This window comes from Acomys minous (genome assembly GCF_964271855.1).
Source record: "Acomys minous genome assembly, chromosome: 2".
Lineage (NCBI taxonomy): Eukaryota > Metazoa > Chordata > Mammalia > Rodentia > Muridae > Acomys > Acomys minous.
Genome location: NC_140484.1, coordinates 7,973,548 through 7,998,231, shown reverse-complemented (window position 1 = coordinate 7,998,231; position 24,684 = coordinate 7,973,548). Strand labels below are relative to the sequence as shown.

At 39.7% G+C, this 24,684-nt stretch overlaps 1 protein-coding gene across 4 annotated transcripts in view; it reads left to right on the top strand.

Annotated features, from left to right (window-relative positions):
- The window catches only part of ADD3 (adducin 3), a 113,040-nt gene that overhangs the window by 36,337 nt on the left and 52,019 nt on the right, over positions 1 to 24,684 (top strand). The window contains exon 1 of one of the 4 annotated variants that reach the window (XM_084769235.1): positions 23,490 to 23,628. The exons of the other annotated variants lie outside the window; for them this stretch is intronic. The gene's annotated coding sequence lies outside the window, so the exon portion shown is untranslated. Of the gene's footprint in view, positions 1 to 23,489; positions 23,629 to 24,684 lie in introns of those variants that run through there. 4 annotated transcript variants of the gene reach the window in all.

Genomic DNA, 24,684 nt, shown 5'->3' with positions numbered 1-24,684 from the left:
TAATATTTTTATTGATTATTTGGGAATTTCATATAATGCACCCTGATCACACTCACTTCTCATTCCTCCCAGGTCATCTCCCTCATCCTTGCTCCCCACCCCACCCCTGAAAAAGGAAAAAAAAAAATACACCAAGACAATTTGTGGTGCCGTATACTCATTAGACCATGATCAAACTTCCAGTAGTCCTTAAAAAAAAAAAAGCTGAGTCCTTCCCCTCACATTCCCCTACCACTCCACCCCACCATCTTTTTTTTTCTCAATTTCATGAGACCACTTTTTAAAAGCATCTTCCCATAAGATCTGCCTTTTTTTTTTTTTAAGATGTTTCTGAGATTCTGTGTACTCTGCAGACTTATCTTTGGTCAACACATCTCCCCTCAAAGCATGAGACTCTCAGGCTCCTCTGAGCAGCTCTGCTGTTGCCACCATCTTGAATCAGTCTCCTCATTTTATTTGTTTTCTTGAGACAGGATCTCACTGTGTAGCTCTGGCTGGCCTGGAACTCACTATACAGACCAGTCTGTCTCTGAATCCAGAGACCCACCTGCCTCTGCCTCCTAGTGCTAGAACTAAAGGTGTGGTGTATCCCCACATACGTTAAACAAGTAGCCATAATAATAGTAGCTGCTAATAAAACATAAGATATTGCTTTGGAAATTTTTGGTTGGGATTTGAGAAAAAGTAATACTTAAATACTGTAAGAATCTAGTATATTTTAGCCTTTTTGGAGGGTTGCTTTGGAGTTTGTTCCGACATTGCTGAAGTCAGTGTGATTCTGACGTGATTTCTAGGGCGAGCCATCAGGGTGCCCAGTAGGTCGCAGGTACTCATCTCAAAGACAGGGCACTAGAACGTAAGCCAGATCACTTTCCTGTTCAAAGACCATGCTTTTCTAGTATGCACTGCATATTTTGACACATAGCTTATAGCAAAAACATTAAAAATGGATGACTGAATAGATTGATGTTTTATCAACCCTAAAAACAATTTCAGAGGAGACACATACATATCTGAGAGTAAAGAAAATGACTTGACACAGATGGAAAGGTCTTACGCCCCTCTGGAGATACGTTGCTAGAGAAATTTGAGTAGACGAAAACAACATTTCCTTAGAGTTTCAAGTACAGAAACAACTATATTGAAAGTAGATAGCAATCTGTTGGTTGAAGGTGTTAATAATAAGGCCTTTAAAAATCTGTTCTGAAATGGGCAAAACAAAGCATATGGAATAACTGAAGATACAAGAGGAAAAATTGTGCTTTTAGTTTTTGTTAGTGACTAAAAACAGCTTCCTAGTAGTATAGTAAATATAAACCAGATGGCTGAGAGCATTAAGGCCATAGCAGAAGAGGGGAAAATATCCCTGGCAGTTTACCATAGTGATCGTTCTACTATTTTTTTTTTTTTTTTAACATTTAGTTCAATAGTAAAAAGAATCGTCTTGATTCACTTTCTGGTTTCTGCTTATTACAGTATAGATACATCCCTTTTGTAGCAGATGGCAATGAAGTGGCTTTTCACTTTTCAGTGAGCATTTTTAAAAAGCACATGTTTGGCTATTACTATTAGAATTGTATATCTGGATTATGAAGGGTCATTTGGGTGATAAGTTAAACTTTTTGTCTGCAGTTTTAGAAACATTCCATAAGAATATAGTGTAAGCACACCCCTACTCTTTTTATATAAAGTTAAAATAGTAAAATTTGCATTATACTGTTGTCCTAGACAGTGTTCTATTACTGTGAAAAACATTATGACCACTGCAACTCTAACAAATGAGAACATTTAATTGGGGCTTGCTAATCTTATCATGACAAGGGAGCATGGCAGCGTGCGGGCAGACATGGTGCTGGAGAAGGAGCTGAGTGTTCTACTTCTGGATCTGCAGGCAGCAGGAGGAGAGAGCCCCTGGGCCTAGCTTGGGCTTTTGAAACCGAAAATACCACCCCCAGTGACACACTTTCTCTGATGGGCCACACCTACCCCCACGTGGTTACTCCTCCCCGTCCTTCTCAAGTAGGTCGACTCCCTGACGACTAAGCATTCATATCTCTGAGCCTCTGGGAGACATTCTTATTCAGATTACCACAACTATGCACTAAGATTATTCTAATCAATATGCCAAAAATAAGAATGAATGAAATAACCCAGGACAGAGATGCTAAAATGAAGCCTTAATTCTAAGGTATGTGTTTTTAGAAGCTTCATGAGACAGTTGGTCAGTATTTATCAGTTAGTTAAATACTCCTATCACTTGCTTCATCAAATACATTTGTGGGAATTTTATATTTAAAAAACTGCCCAAGCTGTATATACAAAGATATGTATTATAACAGAGTTGATAATGGTGAAAAAAGAATTCAACATGGAAATGGGAAATGACAGTGCTGTAATTAGCCATGCATGGTCAGCGCTGAAGAGTGAGCTCATTCCGCTTAGGCTGGCTTAGAGTGAAGTGCGCACTGTATGTTACTGACTTTGAAATCGAAGTTGTAGACTGCGCAGTGCACTACCAGGCTGTTTTTTCATTTTTGGAGGGTGGGGTGGGGTGGGGTATTGTTTTCAAAATGTGAATAAGAATGTTTCTGTTTGTATTTACTAAAGAATACCAAACGAATGAGTAAAATTTACTTTTGGGAAATGGTAAAAAAAAAAAAAGAAGTATTGTGTTTATGATACCGTAATACTTTCAGAAATAAAAAACATTGCATAAAGCTTGAAATCTTAATCACAAATACCTTAATGTAATTAGATAAAGTTGATATTGTTTGTGTATAGTGGATGGGGCATTGTCCATTGAGTTGAACTAGACTCATATTCTGGGACTGCTACTCACTTGCCTCTGAGGGAAAGCCAGCGAGCTACTGAAACCCTCAAGTAGTTTGCACAGCGCTCAGCATCTAGTAGGTGCCTAATAACATTAGCTGTTAGTATAAGGCTTCTGAAATCTTCTCTTGACTGACAGGATGTCAAACTGGAGAATATTCCAGCAAGAAAAATAGGAATAAACTATGCTGATAAAACATCCAGGCAGATGTTTTCACAACATTTGATTTGAACTGTTAAACTTTTTGCCCAAGTGTTCTGAATTATGGTATATAAACATAGAATATAGTAGTAAATTAAGACCTTTCATAAACTGCTAACCTGTTTATCACTATAAATAATACTTAGTTTCAGAAATTCTATATAGTTCCCAAATATTAGCTGGCTTCAAAATATGCATATTGTGGACTAAGGATACAGTTCTGTATTTGGCAGAGTTGATAGATGAGCTGCCAAATTTCACAGACTAAGGTGTTAGAGAGTTGGTATTTTCTAAAGGTTGAAAACCATCCATGAACTTTACAGTGTTAGTAACCTACTTTTTCTTGAGACTTCACATTAGATATAAGTTTAGAAATGCTCATATTGAAAAAACAAAAGGATTAAAGGTTTATCTACCAAAGAAGCAGGCCTCAAGAGACTTGGATTCCTGTCCTCAGTTGATGTCCCCAATCCATAGAAAAATCTTAGTCCATGAAACACTGCTATAATTATACAAAGCTGGTTTGAACATATAATGAAACAATGGCTATGAAAGTCACTGCAGACTGGAGGGCTCCATGCAGAAAGCATGAGCCTTGTAATCCTTTGCTAATTTAGACTTTCTTTGCATTGTATGTGTTGTCTTATTTGATGACATAGAAGCCCATCATGTCAATCTTCTTAAAGAAAACAGACAGTAATGGTCAAGATAGGACTTAATGCAAACCCACTCTAACCACTGTGTAACATTTTAGCTTAGCTAAGGCTGCAAGCTGAAATGTAATGTTTGTGCTAGCGTGTATACGAGTTCATAACCTAAAAGTTATTAATTACAGACAGGCCCCACCTACCCTTGTTTTTGTGAGACGATGTCTCTATGTAGACTAGGCTAGCCTCAAACTCAGAGATGCATGTACCTCTGCTCCCCAAGTATTGGGAGTGAAGATGTTACCCTATGCAAGCAGATTCTTATACATCACCAAAGACATCAATGCAAAAGCACATCACGATTGCAAGTGTTGTTATTGATGGATGATTGGCTGCATCATTTCCACCCTTCCTCAGACCCAAAGTTCAAGGAACCCTTAACACTCAAAGCAGCACAATTCACAGAGGTTTTGATAGTCTACAAACACATATATCTTTATTTCTGTGAATAAATTGCATATGGGTTGCTCACTTCCAGTTTCTATGCACAAATATTTTGTTTCTGCATTGAATGGTGTAACTTCTTATAGAGCTTTGGGATCAGCCTAACAGAGGGTGGAGAATAAAGAAACAACACACACACACACACACACACACACACACACACACACACGCTGAGGTTGGGGGTACGGGGTGGAGAATGAGACATGGTTTAGCTAATCTCAATAGGGTCTTTATAGGGGAGCAGTCTCAGACTACTTCCAGATATAGAGGCTGTGGCTGATACTCTGTACACTATCTACATCTGTACCAGGCCCGGGGGGAGGTCTTACTATTTCCATGGGTCTGAGATACTGGGGCCCCTGACATGGCTGTGCTCATGTCAGCAGTACACAGCCACTCAGAACTTCATCTCCTCCCACAGAATGGTCTATTTTCTAATAAGATGGTTCCTTTATTGAACAATTTTTGATATAACAAAAAGCAGAGATAGAAAATTTACAGTATTGAGAAATAATATTAGACATTAATACCCTAGTATTGAGAAGTAAGATAGATAGGACTTTAATACTACAGTATTGAGGGGTAAGGTAGGACATTAATGCTGCAATATTAAGGTGTAATGTAAGTCACTAATACTGTGTAGAGATGATGCCCACCCCAGGTGACAGTAGATATGCATTTTAGAAGTAAATGAATATCTTTCCTTATGCTTGAGGAAGAAATAGATTTTTTGTAAAATAATGGATTTTGAATGTAATGTGAAAAGTTAGTCTCATTAATTCACTCTGGCCAAGAGTTAATAGATGTGGGAAACGTATAAATCATATATTTTGGAGCACCATGATAAAAATTTTGAGACTGTGGAGTTTGGAACCATTGATGCCGTTTTACACTCCAAGATCCTAAATGCCAGCCTCTCAAATACAAGACAGTGGTCCTTGTGGCCTACCTTCCTCAGTGTCTTCACCATGTCCCCAGAGCTGAAAGAGAACGTTGTCACTTATTGATTTTAGTCTTTTCAGGGATTATTTAGACTGTGATCATGCTAGTACAGAGATGGTATCCTGATAATCTGATTCTTTCCAGACTTGTGTCTTCATTGCAGTTGCTGGATCCTGTGGTCAGTGGTATAAGGAAATACTAGGCTATTAACAATTTCCAGTTCTTCCCTCAAGAGCTCCTTTGGTTGTTTATCTTTGATACCTTTGTTAATAGAGGTGGAGTATGGGGTAGTGATTGCATTTCCTCACAAGTTTATTAACGGCATTCTTCCTTCATAATCTCAGATCCCCCTTCTGTAGCCCACACTATACTGTGGTGGCTGGGCATTCTGTAGCAGCTAACCTGTCTGCACATGCAGTGTGTTGCGCTGTTGGGATAATTGCCAGTAATTTCCCTTAATGGTTGCTGTAGAAAATTCTTTCTTTTAGGAAGGTGGTATCTTTTTTTTCTTTTTTCTTTTTCTTTATTTTTCTTTTCTTTCTCTTTTGCATATAATGTTAACCTTTCCATTAGGTTTGGTTTTCTTAGTTTAAAAAATTCATATATATGTACTGTATTTGCATCAACACCTTCCAACTCCTGTGTCCTGCCTCCAACTCCTTCTCAAATTCATCACTTCTTGTTATTTTATTACATATATATGAATTAAATACATAAATACAGGCTACTGAGTCCATTTAGTGTTACTTATTGTTAGATCATTTTCTAAAATTAGGACATGCACCATTACCAATTACATCCTTTAGAAATGTAAACGAGACAAAGCATTTAGAATAGTCTTTCTGATAAAAATGCACACTGGAAACAGTGTAATGGCTTAGCATGTGTGGTGTTAAGTATTTGTAATCTGTCTGAGACAGTGGTTATACTTGCAGGGCTGGGCAGCGGCATCTGGTAAGCACAGGCCCTGTGTGTTAGGGATGGCCAGCTCGCTAGGTAACTTGTAAAACATCAGAGTTCAGTGAGTTAGACAGATTGGTTTATTTAAATGAGATATTTAATTAGAGCAAGCTCTTTTATGGGAAAATTAGCTCTTGCTTGTTGATTTAGATTACTTTTTAGAGAGATGACTCAGCAGTTAAGAGCCCTGGCTCCTCTTTCAAAGACCAGGGTTCATTTCCCAGCACCTACAATGGTAACTCACAACTGTCTGTAATTTCAGCATCTGGGGATTTGAATCAGGCACATAATCTGGTGCACAAACATACATGTAGGCAAAACACCCACACACATAAAATAAAATAATAATAAAATCAAATTGCTTTTTAAATATATCTATGGGAATAGGGAATTTAAAAAGGTAATTTTGCTTAATAAAAACTTTTGTTGTTTGTACCCTTTAATTTTACTATTATCAATACTACCCCTTTAGGAATGAAAGGTTCCTAATGATTTAAAAAAAATTTTAAATTTACAGTTGTGTTTGCATGCATGTGTCCCTGGGTATGTGTGGGTACCCATATGCTGTGGTGCATGTGTGGAGGTCAGAGCACAACTTAAAGAAGTCTCCCTCTACCGTATGTGCCCTGGGGAATGCACTGAGATCTTTCTGTTTGGTGGTAAGTTCCTTTACCCACTGAACCATCTTGCCAGCCCCCTAATTTTGCCTGAATTTTTTCCATTATAACAAAAACATCTTGATTTGGGGTTGATTTTTTTTTTCCTACCTAAGGCTAAAAAGTAATTTTAAAGAGCAGAAGTTTAAAGTTTGTTATGTTCTAATTTCTACATTATGTGTACCTCCTGTGTGTCAGTCAGCATATCCCAGAGTATTTTGCCATCCTTTCAAGTGCCCGTATGCTGCAGGTAGAGCAGAAAGGGCAACTCCACAGCCCTTCACAGACTGTGCTTTAGCCACAGCAGGGGAAGAACAGCAAGTGACTCATTAAGGTGTACTCAGGCCGCTGTCCGGTATCAGTGAACCTCCTTCCTTTTGTTTGGTGAGATCAGGAGAATGCAGAGGATGTTTTAATGATCTGTTTCCTAAAGGTGGACTGTACTCTGGGACTCAGCATGATTTTTCGGTGGCTTAACCAGAAGCATAAAAACTAACGCAGGCCTTTAATTCCAGCGCTTGGGATGCAGAGGCAATCGAGTCTACAGAGTGAGTTCTAGGACAGCCAGGGCTACACAGAGAAACCTTATCTTGAAAAAGCAAAAAATAAGTAAATGTTCTATGTTCTGTGTTCACCCCCAAGAATCTCATTTTAATAGTTGTTATAGCAGGGGAATTTTTGTTTTTAAAATTACCTATATTTTCATTAAAGTTTGGAAACTGCTCTGATGAGTAAAACAAAGTGATCACGTGAAAGAAAGCAAACTCATTAACTACAGTCCCAGAGGGTCCAAGGTCCTCATCTGGCACCAGGCACCAGGCGCACACATGGTACATAGCCTTACATGCAGACAAGCCCCCATACCCATTAAACAAACAAAATGTAAAAAAAAAAAATACTGAGTTTCATGTTTAAAAAATAGAATAGGAAGGAGATAAGAGGATGATAGAGATTATATATGATTAAAACATATATTATGTACCTGAATGAAGTGATCAAAGACTTTAAAAATACAGATACAGATCACTGGATGACTCTAAAGTGGAACTGATGGTATCATTCCCTGTATGCATATGTGTACTTGAGATAGACAGCCCACTGAGATGAGATGACTCTCCTACCAAGGCTGCCTGCATCTCTTTGATTTAGTTATTTTTTGTTGCCTCCTGAAGAGACTTCCTGCTTGGTGTGTGTGTGTGTGTGTGTGTGTGTGTGTGTGTGATGTTTTGTTTAAAGTGGATGCTGTCTCCTTCAGGAAATACTTTTCTTACATGTAGAATGGATTTTTGTATTTATCATTTCCACTTTAATATGAATTAAGTTATTTTCCTATGAAAAAGAAATTCCCCACCACTTCATAAATTCTGGTTCCTGCTGTGAGAGGATGAATCTTGGAGCAGAGTCCCTTCTCCTGACGTGTGTGTTGTGGCTGCTTTCCCACACTGCTGCTCCTCTGTGCATGTCTGCTGTCTGTCAGTCCGTGGCTTCCTGTTTCAGAGCTAACTGTTTTGTGTCTCAGACTCATGGTGGGACTTCTTCCTGTAGGGACCAGGGCAACACTGGTCTGCTGCCCTCTGAGGTAAGTTTGGAAATTAAGACATTGAAAGGAGAAAGAAGTATTATTTTAAAAATAATTCTATAGCATTTTCTTTAAATATGTTCACCGCTCTCTGTCTTCTAAGCACACTGATTTAAGCACACAATTATTTCCTTTGTGTGGAGCTGGTGCTGTGTATAGTCGTATACTCCCACAGCATTTATGCATCCAAGCAGATTGTTTTCAGTATTCGGAATCCATCCCAAGGTGGGGGGTGGGGGTACTCCTCCACATTACTGTCAGTTGTCGTTGGCCCCAAAGCGGACCAGTTTTTGCTCATGTTACTTGGGTATTGAACACTGTCTCAATGTTTCTTTGCTTGACTAACTTTTCTTTTTAATTTACTGTTTGTAAGACACGTGATTTATAAATCACACTTTAATCCCATATATTCTCTTTTGGCCTCCATTGCCTGGGATCTGGATTAAGTGCCTTGCCTGTGAATCACCTCATATTCTCTGAAGAGCAAAAAGGAAAATTCTGGCTTCCAAATGACATGTGTTATCATGGAAACAGCTTTCAGAAGGGTCTGACTATGCATTGTGTGAACAAGTATGGATTCCAGAGCACAGCTAGTTGGTAATACTTGCTACAACCTGTTTATTCAAATAGTACAGCAAACACAGTAATCCCTTGTGGTTCCGTGTTTGGGGACATGGTAACTAAAGGCTCCAAGTGGTCGCCCCAGCACACTTGGCGTTCATAGACTTGCTGATGCTTCATCAAAGAGGCTTGAGTGGGGGTGCTGCACAGGCCCAGGTCAGAGGAGGGTGTGCTGGAGGTGGGAAGTGAGAGCAGTAGAGCTGCAGCTTGGGAGTGTTTGTGTTCAGATTGCTGCTTCCTGTCCAGCTGAAGAGATAGTCCTGTGCCCTTCTGTTGCCTAAAGGGCCTGTAAGCTTGACAGACCACAGCTGTATCCTGTGCTTGGTGTGAAAATGTATTTGCTTTCTGATTTCCTAATACATTAAAATTTATTCCAGTGTTTCATGAAACAGGAGGTTGGATATGTGCCCAGAAGAGAATATGAACAACAACAGCTAAATGCTGGGTTGTAGGAACATGGCAAATTAAACATGGACATATTTGTGTGTTGTTAAACTTGAATGACAAGGAGAAGTCCCCCAGAATTTAATTTTTTGGGGGGGGGGGTTGGTTTTGTTATTTTCTGTGTAGTCCTGGCTGTCCTGGAACCTAGAATATAGACTGAGCTGTCTTGACTCTCAGAGATCCATCTGCCTCTGCCTCCTGAGTGCTGGGAGCAAAGATTAATGTCACAGCTGGCTTTAAAGACTAATTTCTGTATTTATATTTTCTAAGTATATGTGTGTTTTTCCTGCATGTATGTCTGTGCACCACATGTGTGAAGTTCTGGTGGAGGCTAGAAGAGGCCATCAGATTGATTAGAACTGGAGTGGTGAATGGTTGTGAGCCACCAAGTGGATGCTGGAAACTGAATCTGGTTTCTCTGTGAGAACAGCCCAGTGCTCTTAACCTCTTCAGATTTGTTTTTCAAGACAAGGTTTCTCTGTGTAGCCTGGCTAGTCTAGAACTTGTTCTGTAGATCAGGTTAGCCTCAAACTCAAAGATCCATGCTTCTGCCTCTGCGTGCTACAATGAGGTATGAATGTATTACTCCTTAAAAAAAGAATGAAAGACAAAATATGTGGTCTCACCATGTAGCCCTGCCTGTCCTGGAACTCACAATGTAGACCAGGTTGGCCTTGAATTTACAAAGATTGGCTGCCTCTGTCTCTTCCTAAGTGTTGGGATTACATGGTATGCACCACCACTCCAGGATTAGAATAACATTTTAAAACAAAGTCTCAGTAGTACATGGACACTTTAAACCAGGGTTATTGCATGCATGCATCTCCATGCCAGAATTATTTCTGTTGTTTTAGGTTTCTTTTGGAGGGTGTGTGTGTGTGTGTGTGTGTGTGTGTGTGTAGGTGTTTTGCCTGCATGTATATCTACACCATATTCATGCCTAGTGCCCAGAGAGAACAGAAGAGGGCGTTAGAGTCCCTGGCACTGGAGTTACAGACAGTCAGGAGCTTCTCTGTGGGTACTGCAAAATGAACCCAGGTCCTCCAGAAGAACAACCAGTACTCTTAACCTCTGAGCTATCTCTACAGCCTTTTTACGTATTTACCAGTTTACTTGCTCTTCTTTTCACTCTTCTTCACTGTTATTTTCTTCTTCATTCACCCAGATGGTTTTGTTGGGTATAGTTCTATGCTGATGCTTTTTGCCCCAGAAGTTGGAAATTTTTTGTCTTACCTCTTTAGTCTTATTTTGAAGTTGCTCCAAGTGAGCCAGTCTCTTGTAGGTGAGCGCTGTCTCTACTAACCTGTTTCCAACCATGCTTTCCTCAGGCTTCTCCCTCCTCTCCTCTGTAGTTCTCTAGGCGCTGCACTCCCTATTTTATATTCTTTTCAATTATTCCATTGTTTATAATTCTTGAAGAGGTGGATGGGGGTTTGTGTTTTTCCTGGGTTTTGTTTGAGGAAGTATGTATTCTTCTGTGCTTTGTCACTCTGAGTTCTGAACTTAATAGGGTTCTATCTGTGGGAAGCCTTAAGCCATCTATCTATTATTAATTAGTTACTAATTTTCTGTATGAAGGATGGGACCCAAGGCCTCCCATCTGCTAAGCAAGTGTCTGCCCCTGAGCCTCAGTTGGGACCACGCTGTTTTGAGGGCACCCCTCTTCTAGAAAGATTTCTCGTTCCCTTTCACCAGATACAAAGCTGAAGAAATCCTTGCAGGTGAAGATCTGTTATCGCTTCTCAGGAAAGAGCCTCCATTTTCCTCTCACTGTTCTGGGGGACACAAACAGCAGAAGGCTTTTTGAATTTGATTTGGGTTGGAGGGTTTAAAGTGTTTTGTTTTAACATGGTTTTGCTATTCTAACCAAAGGTGGCCTTGGGCAATCTTCCTGCCTCAGCCTTGCCCTGTCCCCAGAGCTGGCGGGTTTGTCATGCCTGCCTCTGTTTCTTTTGTCTGTCTGTTTCACATTTCCTCTGTTCTGTTAATGGACAGATGACGTATTTGTCTAACTTTGTTTGTGAGGCATGGTCTCACTCTGTAAATCAGGCCTGCCTGGGACTTGAGGTCCTCCTGCCTTAGCTTTCTCAGGGCTTTCTTTATTCATTGTTAACTAGTGATGCAACCCTTTACAACTTGGACTTCTTGTCATATTTTTCAACCCTTAATTATTAGTGAATTTTTTAAAAATGTTTTTAGTTAGCATACAAATTTATCTGAAACACACATGAAGAATTTCTGCGTTCCCTCCTCCATTTGTTACTTAGAAGATAAGGCTTCCAGTTCCTGATGGTGACTGAGTCATGATCCTTTCCTAGGTTTTAGGCAGCAGATTTCTACTGAGATGTAACTAGATGTCCAGAATCCTGGAAATGACTCTATAGTACAACTTACTTTCAGGGCTGGGCTGGCCTCAGTGGTAGAGCATTTGCCTGGGTTCCTTTCCAGCACGCCCCAGCAAATCAAACCAAAGCAAACAGAAAGCACTTTGAGTGACTTGACATGGGAAGAGACTAGAGTCCTCGTTAGAGCCCTAGCTACACTTTTTCCTTTTAATCTGAGCCCGAATGTGGGCTCAAGAGTTCCTTCTTTCTGTTCTGTGTTAGAAATTTTGGTCTAGGTGCACCAACTGCTTTCTGCTTCATCAGGTTCATCAGGACTTTTGTGTCACAGGAAAAGCAAACTTGTTGAAAGGATGATGCCATTTTTCCAGTTCTGTAGGTGAATAGTAATTAATGCTTGCTTAGAAGAATGAACAGAGTTGATTAATTTAGTAAATCATCCACAAGAAATGCCTTACCAGATGCTTGAAGTACCTCCTCACTGAAAAGGATTGTGCAACCTTTCAGTTACTCAGAACCCAAAATGCTCACTTTCATTAACTGTCCTTTCTGACAGTGTACCAAAGGGAATAACAAAGTTGAAACTGAAAAAAGTAATTTTCTTCTCACAGAAGGCCTTTCTAAAATTCATCTTGTGGCTCTCCACACAATTGAGAAAAAAAGTGTAGTAATAATTGCTTTCTATTCACAGGTTGGTTGGTTGGTTGATTTGGGATGGAGGGATAGTGTGTGTGTGTGTGTGTGTGTGTGTGTGTGTGTGTGTGTGTGTGTGTGTGTGTGTTCATTCCTCTTGTCAAGCATATGACTTCAGGCATACTTAGTGAAATCCTTTAACATTGAGCTTAAAGTTTAAAAACAACTCTACCCCTATCCAGGTCTAGCCAATGGACAGCACATTCTCCACAATTGTGTGGAGAGCAGGGACTGACTCAGACACGAACTCTGTTGCCCCATATTAGACCACTTCCCTTTGGTGGGGAGACCTGGTGACACTCAGAGGAAGAGTAAGCAGCTACCAGGAAGAGACCTGATCGTCTGTGATCTTATGGTAGGGGACAAGGTCCCCTTCTGTCACAGACTCAGGGGAGGGGAATAGGATGAAAGAGGGAGGAAGGAGGAATGGGAAGTTACAAGTGAGGGGATAACAAATTAATGTAATCTGAATAAATTAAATAAATTTTTAAAACTCCAAACATAATTTGGGCCTTCTCCATTCACCCTCCACTTTAAAGCATCATATCACATGTTATATTGGAGCTACAGGCAGCAGTTTAAAGGAGTTTGTGTAGATAACGACTTGGCATCTTAGAAGGAACCCAGCAGAGACTAGTCCTGCTTATCTTGAAATAACTTAAAACCCAGCCATTGATACTTGTTTCTATAAGCTGCCAAATTTAAAATCAAAACAACAAAAAGTTGTGCTTATCAAGATACTCCCAAATTATTGTCAGTATAACTTATTCGGACCTTGTTATTTTAAGAGTGGCATAGTCCATGCAATTAAAAGGTTTTATTATTTTTTATTGTTTATTAATTCATTCATATTACATCTCAATTGTTATCCTATCCCTTCTAGCCTCCCATTCCTCCCTCCCTCCTGCTTTCACCCTATTCCCCTCCCCTATGACTGTGACTGAGAAGGACCTCCTCCCCCTGTATATGATCATAGGGTAGAAAGTCTCTTCTTGGTAGCCTACTATCCATCAAGGGGACGTGGTTAAATATGGGACACCAGAGTTCATGTGTGTGGAGAGTGTCCTGTCCATTGGCTAGATCTGGGTAGGGGTTTGAAGTTTACTGCACATATTGTCCTTGGTTGGTGCCATAGTTTGAGCAGAACCCTGGGCCCAGATCTGCCTATCATAATGTTCTTCTTGTAGGTTTCTAGGACCCTCTGGATCCTTCTATTTCCCCATTCTCCTATTCTTCTCTCACCTAGAGTCCCAATAGGATGTCCTCACATCTATCCCACTTTCCTGGTAGGTGAAGACTTCCATGGGACATGCCCCTTGGGCTAGTGTCCAGATATAAGTGAGTATATACCATTTAAGTCTTTCTGCTTCTGAGTTAATTCACTCATTATGATCATTTCTAGTTCAATCCATTTGTCCACAAATTTCGGGAATTCCTTGTTTTTAATAGCTGAGTAGTATTCCATAGTGTAAATGTACCACAGTTTCTTTATCCATTCTTCTACTGAGGGACACTTAGGCTGTTTCCAGGTTCTGGCTATTAAGAATAAGGCCGCTATGAACATGGTTGAGCATAAGTCCTTGTTGTGTGCTGGTGCATTTTCTGAGTATATTCTGAGGAGTGGAATAGCTGGGTCTTGAGGAAGCCCTATTCCCAGTTTTCTGAGATAGCGCCAAATAGAATTCCAAAGTGGTTGTACTAGTTAAAATGTTTGATGACTATGAAATAATGATAATGCCTGAATTAGCATGGAGTTTTGTTGTCCCTCTTCTTCTTAAAGTTATATTTATTTATTATTATGTATACAGTGCTCTACCTGCATGCACACTTGCAGGCCCGAAGAGAGCATCAGATCACATTACAGATGGTTGTGATCCACCATGTGGTTGCTGGGAATTGAACTCTGGACCTCTGGAGGAGCAGTCAGTGCCCTTAACCTCTGAGCCATCTCTCCAGCCTCTTGTTTTCCCTCTTAAGTTCTTAGTTTTCTGTTTTCCTCTATGAGGCCTTTCTGAAATACTAAGAATGCAATTACTTATGGCACCAGCCAAGGACAATACGTGCAGTTAATTTGAACCCTTACCCAGATCTAGCCAATGAACAGGACATTCTCCACAGTTGAATGGAGAGTGAGGACTGACTTTCACACAAGCTGTGGTGCCCCGTATTTGACCACATCCTCTGGATGAGGAGGCCTGGTGGCACTCAGAGGAAGGGATAGCAGGCTACCAAGAAGAGACTTGATACCCTATGAACATATGCAGGGGGAGGAGGTCCCCCTCAGTCACAGTCATAGGGGAGGGGAGTAGGGGGAAATGGAAGAGAGGGAGGAATGGGAGGATACAAAGGATGGGATAACAATTGAGATGTAATATGAACAAAGTAATAAAATAAAATAAAAATAAAGTATGTCAGATATAAAAAAAAAAGAATGCAGTTACTTTTGCTTTATCTACCTTTATCCTATTTCTAGGATTAGTCTTTCATTTTTAAGATACTTTTAAAGAGTTAGCTCTTTCTACATCTTAACTTGTTGTGTTAGAATTTCCCCTTTGCTTTCCTTCTACTTGTAGGATTGTGCAACCTTTCAGCTACCAAACCCAAGATTGTTCACTTGCTCTGTGTCCCACCCCTGAGGTCAGCAGCGCAGCTCCCTGTGGGTGTGGCCCAACACACTTGATCTTATCTTCTGCCACCCTCCTGCTGCTTACAGTCTTTTCTGAGCTTTCCTTCCTCTACCCAGTTTTTGCACTACCTCAAAAGCAGTTGGTTTTGTGGCCTTTTTTTCTCCTTGTATATATTCTGAAGAAGTTATTTATGTGCTGCTTTAAAGATTCATGTTTCGTTGAGAAATTCCTGCCCCAGTATTAAACTTCTCTTTGTAAACATTTCAAAAGGCAACATAGTTTTCCTGCTTGCCAGAGCTTAGGTTCTACAAGAAGGAATTCCTAAATGTAAATCACAGGTGGCTATTGTACTCTATTTGTCCCTGGAGTTGGCAGTACCCCAGTATGATGTCTTTGAGTGCAGGGGTCGGGTTTTTTTTCCTCTCAAGATGGTATGTGCTGCAGATGATTGTCATGTTTTTTTGATTCATTAAAATGAGGACTGTGTATATTTTGATGTGTGAACATAAATATGAAAATTTCATACTACAGCTAACTTGATCAAAATTTCTAATCATCAGTAGTAATTTGACAAAATTTCTCTCACCTTTACGGGTCCTCATCATCCTTTTAGCCGTCCACTCCACTTTTTTTTCCCCAGAGCTCAAAGTCAAACTGAAGGCATTCCTAGGGCTGTGGCTCCCACTCAGCCACATCCCCAGCCCACTCCAGAGTTTCTTTTTTTCCAGTCCACCAAAGTTTACCTCTTCGGTGCTTTGTTAAACAATTCTGTTACCAGCGTCTTTTGCCGTCTTGTTAGCCCTTCCTGTAAAATCTAGTGAGCTTATGCTTGATGCCTTTAGGTCTTCAGCGCACTGATATGGCTATGCTTACTCACATTGAGGATCAACCTACAGCATTCCTGTGCCTCTTTCTGTGATGGACGAAGTGGCCTGAATTATTTGTAAGTCATTGGTTAGCTCAGGGTAAAACTAGTATTGTTTCCAGAAAGCATGTAAATGACTCTTGGATTTCTTTTTTTAGCATGCAGGTCAAAGGTTAAAGTGAAAGTAAAATCACACGACACAGAATTGTGTAGTTTGTAATAGATTAGGCTTCTTGTAAGTAAATTTACACAAAGCACTATAAACTGCTAAACCAGAAACAATTTCTTTTATATCAATTGCAATATCTCATATTTTAGTGTAAAATAATACTGTATATAAAGTACAAGTTTAAGAAGTATATTGTCTTTGTATGTCTTTTCCCTCCCCATCACATAGCATTTATGCTTTTTAAATTGAGTTCAAGGAAGCATGCCTGGAGCCTTTCTGTTGGCCCTCTTTGTCTGGATCTATGATACATGAGTGGACCACAACAACACACTGTACAGCTGACAACTGTTTAAGAACCTTGTCCTCCCTTCTACACTCAGTTGCTAACATTTTAGAGTCAGGAGCTTTCACTTGCTTCATGCAGTCTCTGCCATGATACTGTGCCACATAGGGGGTGTGGAGTAAAGTCTTGTTAGTAAATGAATTCAAGCAGAATGTAGAAAAGAAATATTTTATTGGTGAATTGATTTACCAATGTGGACTTTAAACATAAGTTTTAAACATTTAAAGTCAAAGTGACCACCTGATAAGTACAACATAGATTTCCTGTAGAGGAAGTTGATAATTTAGTAATATGTTGGGGGCAAAATTCAAACCAGTTATATTTATAAAACATTTTTGCTTTGGTTTGGTTTTAATGAAACCTATCATGCTACCAGTTTGCCAACGTAGTTGATAAATCTACCAGCTATAGAATGGGAAGCACCTCGGGCTACTTCTCACTGAAGACAGCGCTGTGCATGGACTGAAGAAAGAGCGTGGAGACAGGAGAAAAGTATCTAATGGGAGCAGTGTGACGTCATGTCAGGATGGGAGGTGGCTTCCTGAGTGCCAGGGCCTTCTCTGCAGCTGGAGCTCCAGCTGAGATGGTGACTAAACTGAGAGTTGTCACCTGCCAGCCTAAGCAGCTCTGACTGCAGTGCTGCATTTGCCTGCAGAGGAGGGACCTGTAAAACCACCATTTATAGTAATGCTCTTCCCAAGAGCAGAAAGAACAAAGTAGAGCATTTACAAGGGCGGGTTAGTGAAAGTGTAAAACGAACCTTTCCAACGGAAAGTGATTTGTTTCAAATAGAGCAAAGCACATGCTATTGTAATAAGAAATGGCAGGATGACTGAGATCTTCTGAGCTGCTGAACAAATGTGGAAGGTCACCTCTTCATCGTGCTGTCACAGTTGAAACGTAAGCAGTATACCTCAGAAAAGACTTAGAAAACAAAATACCACAGAAAATCGCATGTCTTATTTATGGCTGCTAGTGCATTTATTTTTATGGCTTTGCCTTGTTTTGTTTTTGTCTATTACCTCATCACTTGGGAAACTTAAGCAGAAGAATCTGAGCTCCATAGAAAGTATACATTAGTATACTGGGTGAGACCCCTTTCTCAAAAATTAAAAACCATACCCTAAAATCCAAGCTGATGTGATTCATAATTGTAGAGGTTTTTTGTTATTTACATATTTTTCTTGTTTTAAAATAATTATAGAGTTTTGTTTGTTTTGTTGCTCTATGATGCTGGGAATCATCCTCAGAGCAAGGGGATGCCTAGGTAATTATCCTGTCACTAAGCTACATCCCCCCTCTGTTTTTTGTTGTTTTTTTTTTTTTTACTTTATCCATAAATTCACTTATTTTGTGGTAGTAGGAATTAAATGTAGGGCTTTGTACATGTCATGCAAGTCTCTTAATACTAAGCTGTATTCTTAACTCTTTCTTCACTTTCTAAACTTTGAAGCAGGGTCCTGTTAATTTGCCTAGGCTAGCCTTGAACTCACTCTGTAGGCCAGGTATGGAACTAAAATACCGCCTCCGTCTCCCAAGCAAATAAACCACTAAATACATGGTTTTGAGGTATTTTTAATAGTACATAATTTATTTGTTCTTCTCTTTTATTGTCTTTTTTAAAATGTGTGTGTATAGTTTTTCAAGACAGGGTTTCTGTGTGTAGCTCTGACTGTCCTGGATTTAACTCTGTAGACCAGGCTGACAGATCTGCCTGCCTCTGCCTCCCAAGTGCTGGATTACATGTGTGCGCCAGCATGCCCAGCCTCTGGTTTCTATCTTGTCTTAGGGCTGTATGGAAAGCACACAACAGTCCCCCTTAGCCCAGCAGCACTTTGCTGTTCTATGCCTGCCACTATACCCTGGTACTTTTACTTGTCATTCTTCTGGCACTTTGCCTTCTTGGTGAATGTTCCACCTTAGTTTGCTCCTTGATTGAAACTGAATACCTGTTCCAAGATGCATTCATTCATTATGCACGTAAAGATGATTCCAGTGGTGAGGCTCTCCAATTAAGTAAGGAGTCCTTCAAATCTGGCCATCAGGAGGAGTTGTACAATGTAATTGTTTAGACAAAGAAACTATAGAGACATAGATGAAGGCGCTTTAGCCTTGTTCAGTACGCCAAGAAAACAGGCTAGATTTATCATAAGGCATGGAATGCTTCCTTGGTGAAGAAAAGAAAGACCACATTAGGCGAAATGAGCTTTTTAAACAGACAGTTATAGGGGTAACTGTTTACCTTATACCTAGTCACTATACAATTACTAATCTATGAGTTCCACACTCCAGTTCTGATATCAAAAAGGAAACGCCTGCCCTTTTTTCCCAGATACAATTTTACCACTGTATGCTTTAACAGTGAATAGAGGGTTCTAGCTGGGCCTGGTGGTACAGGCCTGTATCTCAGCTACTTGGAAAGCGGAGGCAGGAGGATGCAAGTTTAAGGCCTGCCTGAGCTACAGAACAAGTTATTGTCACCTAGAGCAATGTAACAAAACTGTCTCAAAACAAGTTAAAGAAAAAAGGGGTATAGCTCAGTAATGGAGCCCTGGCCTAACATGTATGAGGCTTGGATTCAGTCTGCTGTACTGGGGCAGGGCTCTTGTGCTTGTGCAGATACATGGTGCATGTATGAAATGAGACCGAACATGGGGCAGCACAGAGCTGAGGAAGCATCATGTGATGTGCAGATTCCTGACTTATAGCTTACACTACGGATGTTCCATTTCAACACACTCAACCTGACAAAGTAAGATGCCTCTTGTTTATGAGTCTTAGACAGTCAGGTTCCCTTGAGCCAGTGTCTCTTCAGCTCTTGCCTTCATCCCAGGACAGAGCAAGAGCTGGGGGCATCAGGTCCTTGCCCTTCCAACAACCAACGAGTGGGTGCCCCAGAGCAGCGAACGGAACTGTCTCTAAGTTTGCTTTATTCACTTACAGAGTCGAGTGACTGAAGTAGCCGAGTCTACATTCCCTTTTAACTTGTGACCTCCTCTTAGCTTCTTCCAGTCTAGGGGGTTCGTGCGTGTTAGTTGTCATTTTTTGTGACCAAGTATAAGCTATGTGGCACAACAGAACAGTTTAATGAGTTTGTTTCAAAGGCCTAACTACTCAGAGGTGACGGCAGAGCAGGAACTGTCTGGAAAGAAGTGTGAGGGAACACTTGGCAGCACATAATACTTCATACTTCTGTAGGAGTCAGGGTCATCAAGGAACACTTAGGTTTTTAAATACAATGTAAATTTTATTGAACTGTAATTAGTGAAATAACTTGAAGTATTTGGGAGAAATGTACTGATGTCTATAATTTACTTTAAATTTCGCTAAGAATCAATTAATAGATGGCTAGAGGAATCATTAGATGAAGAGGTGACATGACAAGCTGGTACAGTAGTCTTGAGGAGACCCTAAGCAATGTTTTACGACACTTGGTGTAAAATTCCTTCAGAGTTGCTGTTTTAAAGTTGTATAATTAGATAGTAAATGTATAATTAAAATATAAGGGACTGGAGACATGTCTTGATCTTCTAGAGGACCTGAGTTTGGTTCCTAGCAACCAGATTGGGCTGCTCACAACCATCTGTACCTCCAGCTCCAGGGGATTCAGATATCTGTCCTCCACACATCACTTGCACATGTGTACATGCACACTTACAAGCACAAAAAAGAATAATGGAAATAAAATTAAAAATTATAATAAGCCAATTTTTGGAAACTCACTTTTAAATTTCCTATCAGTGGTCTTTATAAAGAGTCTTGTTAATGCCACCCTAGCCCATAGACTGTCACAACTTTAGTCTGAGAAGCAGCTTTGACAGAACACCCTTTCCTTAGCTGACTGGTAGGTGGAGAAGTTCCTTCTTCTGAGTAGTTTAAGCTAGACTGAGTGCCCCACAGAGCCAAAACTTGCCAGACAGATTTTATCACTAATGGTTATACCATACTTCTACAGGTAATGTCACATGAGCATAGACTAAATTCTCCTCCTCCCTTGTATTCTTTAACCAGATGACATTTACTGGGAAGGACAAAGGCCTGTTTTTGGTGGTGTGTTCTATTTTCAGTTTACCACATATTTAAAGTGCATTCATTAACAAATGAAGCGTCAGGCTTCAGGACTTGAGGCAAGTTTTTATTATGCTGGATTGAGTTCTGGTACTAGACCCTGGGGGAATGAAGGGGTACAGAATGAATGTCCCAACTATATTATTTGAGATGGACAGGGATTAGGAGTACCTGAGTCCTTGTGCAGCTGATCTTGATTGGTAGACTAAACAGAAAGGTGATACCAAGTTTTCCATTCCATTAAAAACTAGTAAAAAGCAAAAACAACAACTAAAGTATATTTTAGGGTTTTTGGTTTGTTTGTTTTATAAATGCCATCTTTTTCTCTTAAAATGGCTATAACTAGTTATCATTATGAAAATTGTCTTGAAAAAAGAACTCATTTTATACATGAAAATATAGTATAACAGTGGTGTTTTACAAGGTTTAAGTGGCAGAAACATTTTAGATGAAATTGGCGTTGAAGGTCAGATGGGGTAGGCTACTTGAGTTGCGTGATCCCACACTGGTTGCTAAACCTCTGGCACTCAAATAAGATGCTTTCACTTAAGATCCACAAAGCTGGTAAGTAGAAGGAAAGAAAATTTCACTCTGTGACCATTACCCTAGAAGATTGTATCTGTAAACATATGTTAATTTTTAAAATAGGCAGGTATACATGTGGATCAAATAATGTCTGAACGAACTAGAAAAACTTGCTTTACTACGTGATTGTGGTATAAGTACCACTTCCTGAGAGGTTTTGCAGTAAAGGTTGGGGCGTGTGCATACGTGTGTGTGTGTGTGTGTGTGTGTGTGTGTGTGTGTGTGTGTGTGTTCAAATAAGTATTAGCCCTATTTAACATACAGGACCATGTGGGTTCCTAAGAATGTCACACCTTGTCTATGCCAATAAATCAGTGTGTCTATTCTTGTTACTAAATCTGATGCCATTGGCAGATTTTCCTCTCTTTTGGAAGGGTAACACTCAGAATGAGAACTTTTAAGATGTATTTCTTCTCTCTGTGATTGGAGTGTTTTTGAGTTTTTAAAACTGTGAAATAATACCGACAAGCTCCAAGCAAGCTGAATCTGGATTTCATTTTGTCTCTCCGACTCTGTGTGAGCTTGTGCACATTCCTGACATGTCACAAGCAGCCCATGTCTCTGCATGCAGTATCAGTTTTCAGTGGAGAAAGCCCCAAAAGGAAACAGACTGAGTCTCCACGCACAAACAGCTGGGCAGCTGTGGGTGGAGTTAATTGTGGATATATATTGGCCCTGTTTCTCTTCTCCTATCATTTCCTTTGCAGCTGTGAAAGTGAATTTTGACTTGAAAACAGACACTTTCAGCAGTGTGAATACAAAAAATATATTGACAAGATTCTCCTAATAAGTATGCAGTTGGGACCTTTGAGTTGTTCAGTGTCAGGTGAGATGAGGAAGACAAAGGCCAGCAGCAAGTGACTGATGGTTACATATATACACGGTAGAGAGTGACTCACAGGCACTGCACTGTGGAAGGAGGTTTTGGAATGGTTGTTTTTTTCATTTCAGGGGTGACCTCATAATCTAAGAAAGATTACTGAGTATCCCTTCATAAGGTCCTTAAGGCGGATGTTCCAGCCACTGCTCAGAGCAGTAAGCTGTCTAGTATCATAGAGATTTGTTCTTTGCACATGAGGACAAACAGTTGTGAAGGGTAGCAAGAGCACATTTATCATTGGACATATTTTCCTGAGCTTCTTTCAAAACCTTTTCTATTGTTTGCTTTACATTATATATAAGTAATCCGTGGCAACCTAAAAAAATGCTTGGATATTTTAATTAGAGAAACCTATTTAATTGTATGATTATAAAATTTGAAAAATTAACTTGTATCTGAGTGTACATGTGCAGAAAGTGGTATTTGTTAAAAATAATTTAAGTAATTATTGTTTAGTAATAAATTTAATAATTAAAACTACTTTAAACATATTTTTATATAGTACTTGTATTTGTTTTGGTCTTTTGTTTTTTGTTTTTTCATGACAGGGTTTCTCTTATAGTCCTGGCTGTCCTGGACTCTGTTTGTAGACCAGGCTGGCCTCAAACTGAGAGATCTGCTTGCCTCTACCTCCTAAGTGTTGGAATTAAAGGCATGCACCACCATGCCTGGCTGGTACTTGTATTTGTATTCTATAGAATATCTTATTTGGAAAAGTCATACAAAAAATTCTTATAAATTGTAAATAGATGATAGTAACATTTTTGAAGTATATTCATCATCAAGTATAATTTGAGCATCAAAATTATTTTCCCTTTTATGCATATATTTTTTTAATTTTATTTTTTACTTTTATTGAATGTCTATGATTTACAAGTCATGCTTATGCATACATTTTAATGACATACCAAAGTGCCAAGACTCATCATGACAACTTATAAGAGTCAGTTACCTCTTTCCACCATGTGTGTTCTGGAAATCAAACTAAGATCATCAGATTTATTAGCAGCAAGTGACCTTACCCACAGAGCATGAACTCAGCCTGACATCCTTGTTTTGAAGACAACTCTTGCTAATTGGAAATGTAGTGCTCTTATTGTTTCTGTGTCTCTAAAACTAGAGGGTTGGTGAGGAGGAAAAAAATGAATAGTTTGTGTTCATGCTCAGGTCCCCTAAAGTAATATTCTAGAGCAAGCAATGTTTTTGACACCTTGAGATATGTGAAAGCTGCTGTTACTAAACCTAGCAGCTGGCATGGGTGGACTTCCTTCGCAGTGTGCGCTTCCACCTACCAGGGTGTGGGCTGAGTTGCATGAACGGTCTAATGATTCTGTCTCTTCTTTTCTCAAACAGAAATGAGCCTGTAGTTTAGGCCACAGCACAAAAGCTGATGTACAAACATGGACTTTTCCTCTGTTACTCTGAGAAGAATTGACCAATGAATTTTGACTCTGGGGTCCTGGAAAATGCTGTGGCAATATTAATGTGTAGTTTGCTCTGACTGAAATCTGTCTGGGTGTGTTGTTTCCCCCAGAGTAGGCTCCACCCTTGCACTAACCACACCGTGTGGCTGTCTTGCTGCTTCAAACAAAGATCATTTTTAGGGCAGCATTGCATCAGAATTGCCACATGAAAACAAGTTTAAGAAATGTACAGAGGCTTCGGGGATTTTGTAAGTAGTGGGTTGTATATTGTAATACTGCTAACTACCAGCTTAGGTAGAAACAAAGCTGAGATGGATGGTTGGTTTTGTGCCAGTTACCGGTAGCATGGAGTACTTGCCTTTGGGAGTGAGACTTCTCACTAAACTGATTATTTTCTTTTAGGTCATTTGTCTGCTTTTTATTTTCTTACACTATTTATCTACTTGTTCATATTTTTAACTGTTTGTGGTTATCACTGGCTGCTTAAAGGAAGATACTAGAAGTCTACCAAGTGTGCAAATTTTCTAACATTAAAGTGTTTAAAGAGGGTTTTGTACTGAATTTATTAGTCACTTTTATAGCATAATTGGGCAATACTGCATTTCGAGACATCGTGGCATGAACTTTGTGTGTAAGAGTGGGTTCATTGAATTAAAAAAAAGGCAGCCTCTAAAGGGCCTTTATTTCTGTCATAATGATGCTTTGTCCTGTTGCTGTTGGGTATTTGTTGGAAGCGTTGGAGCAGGCTGCAGCCCAAAGTTGTGTTCCATGCCTGGGTAGTTCCGTCGGTTCCGTGCCTCTGTGTTCTCTCTAGAGTTTGTGACGTGAATGGTAAGTGGAATTGTAGGAGAATCATTGTTCAGGGAGGTCCATGTTGAGCAAGTTTTTTTCAACCTCGCCTCAGAAGTCTGGGTTTTGTTTGTAGCTGGGTGATTGTTTTTTGTTTGTTTGTCTGTATGTATGTTTGTTTGTAAATGCCTATAAAGTGTTCAGTTATGTACTGACCAAAGTGGGCATGTTGAGAGAGGCTGAGATTTGTGACCTATTCTCTGTTATTTGTTCATTATGTACTCTCTCAGGGGTAGACACACCCATTCAGTGTAAGCAAGTTCAACAGCCTGCCTCAGGTGAAATCATAATCAAATGTTGAAACTGGAAGATTTCTGTAAAGCTTTTGGGGTGACATTGTGTCATTTTTTTTTTATTCTTAAACTTCCTGGCCACCTTCTTACTTCAGCTTCCTCTTTGTAACTTGTTTGTAAGTTAGCTGTCTTCTAACTTGGCAAGAAGGGAAGAATAAAGTA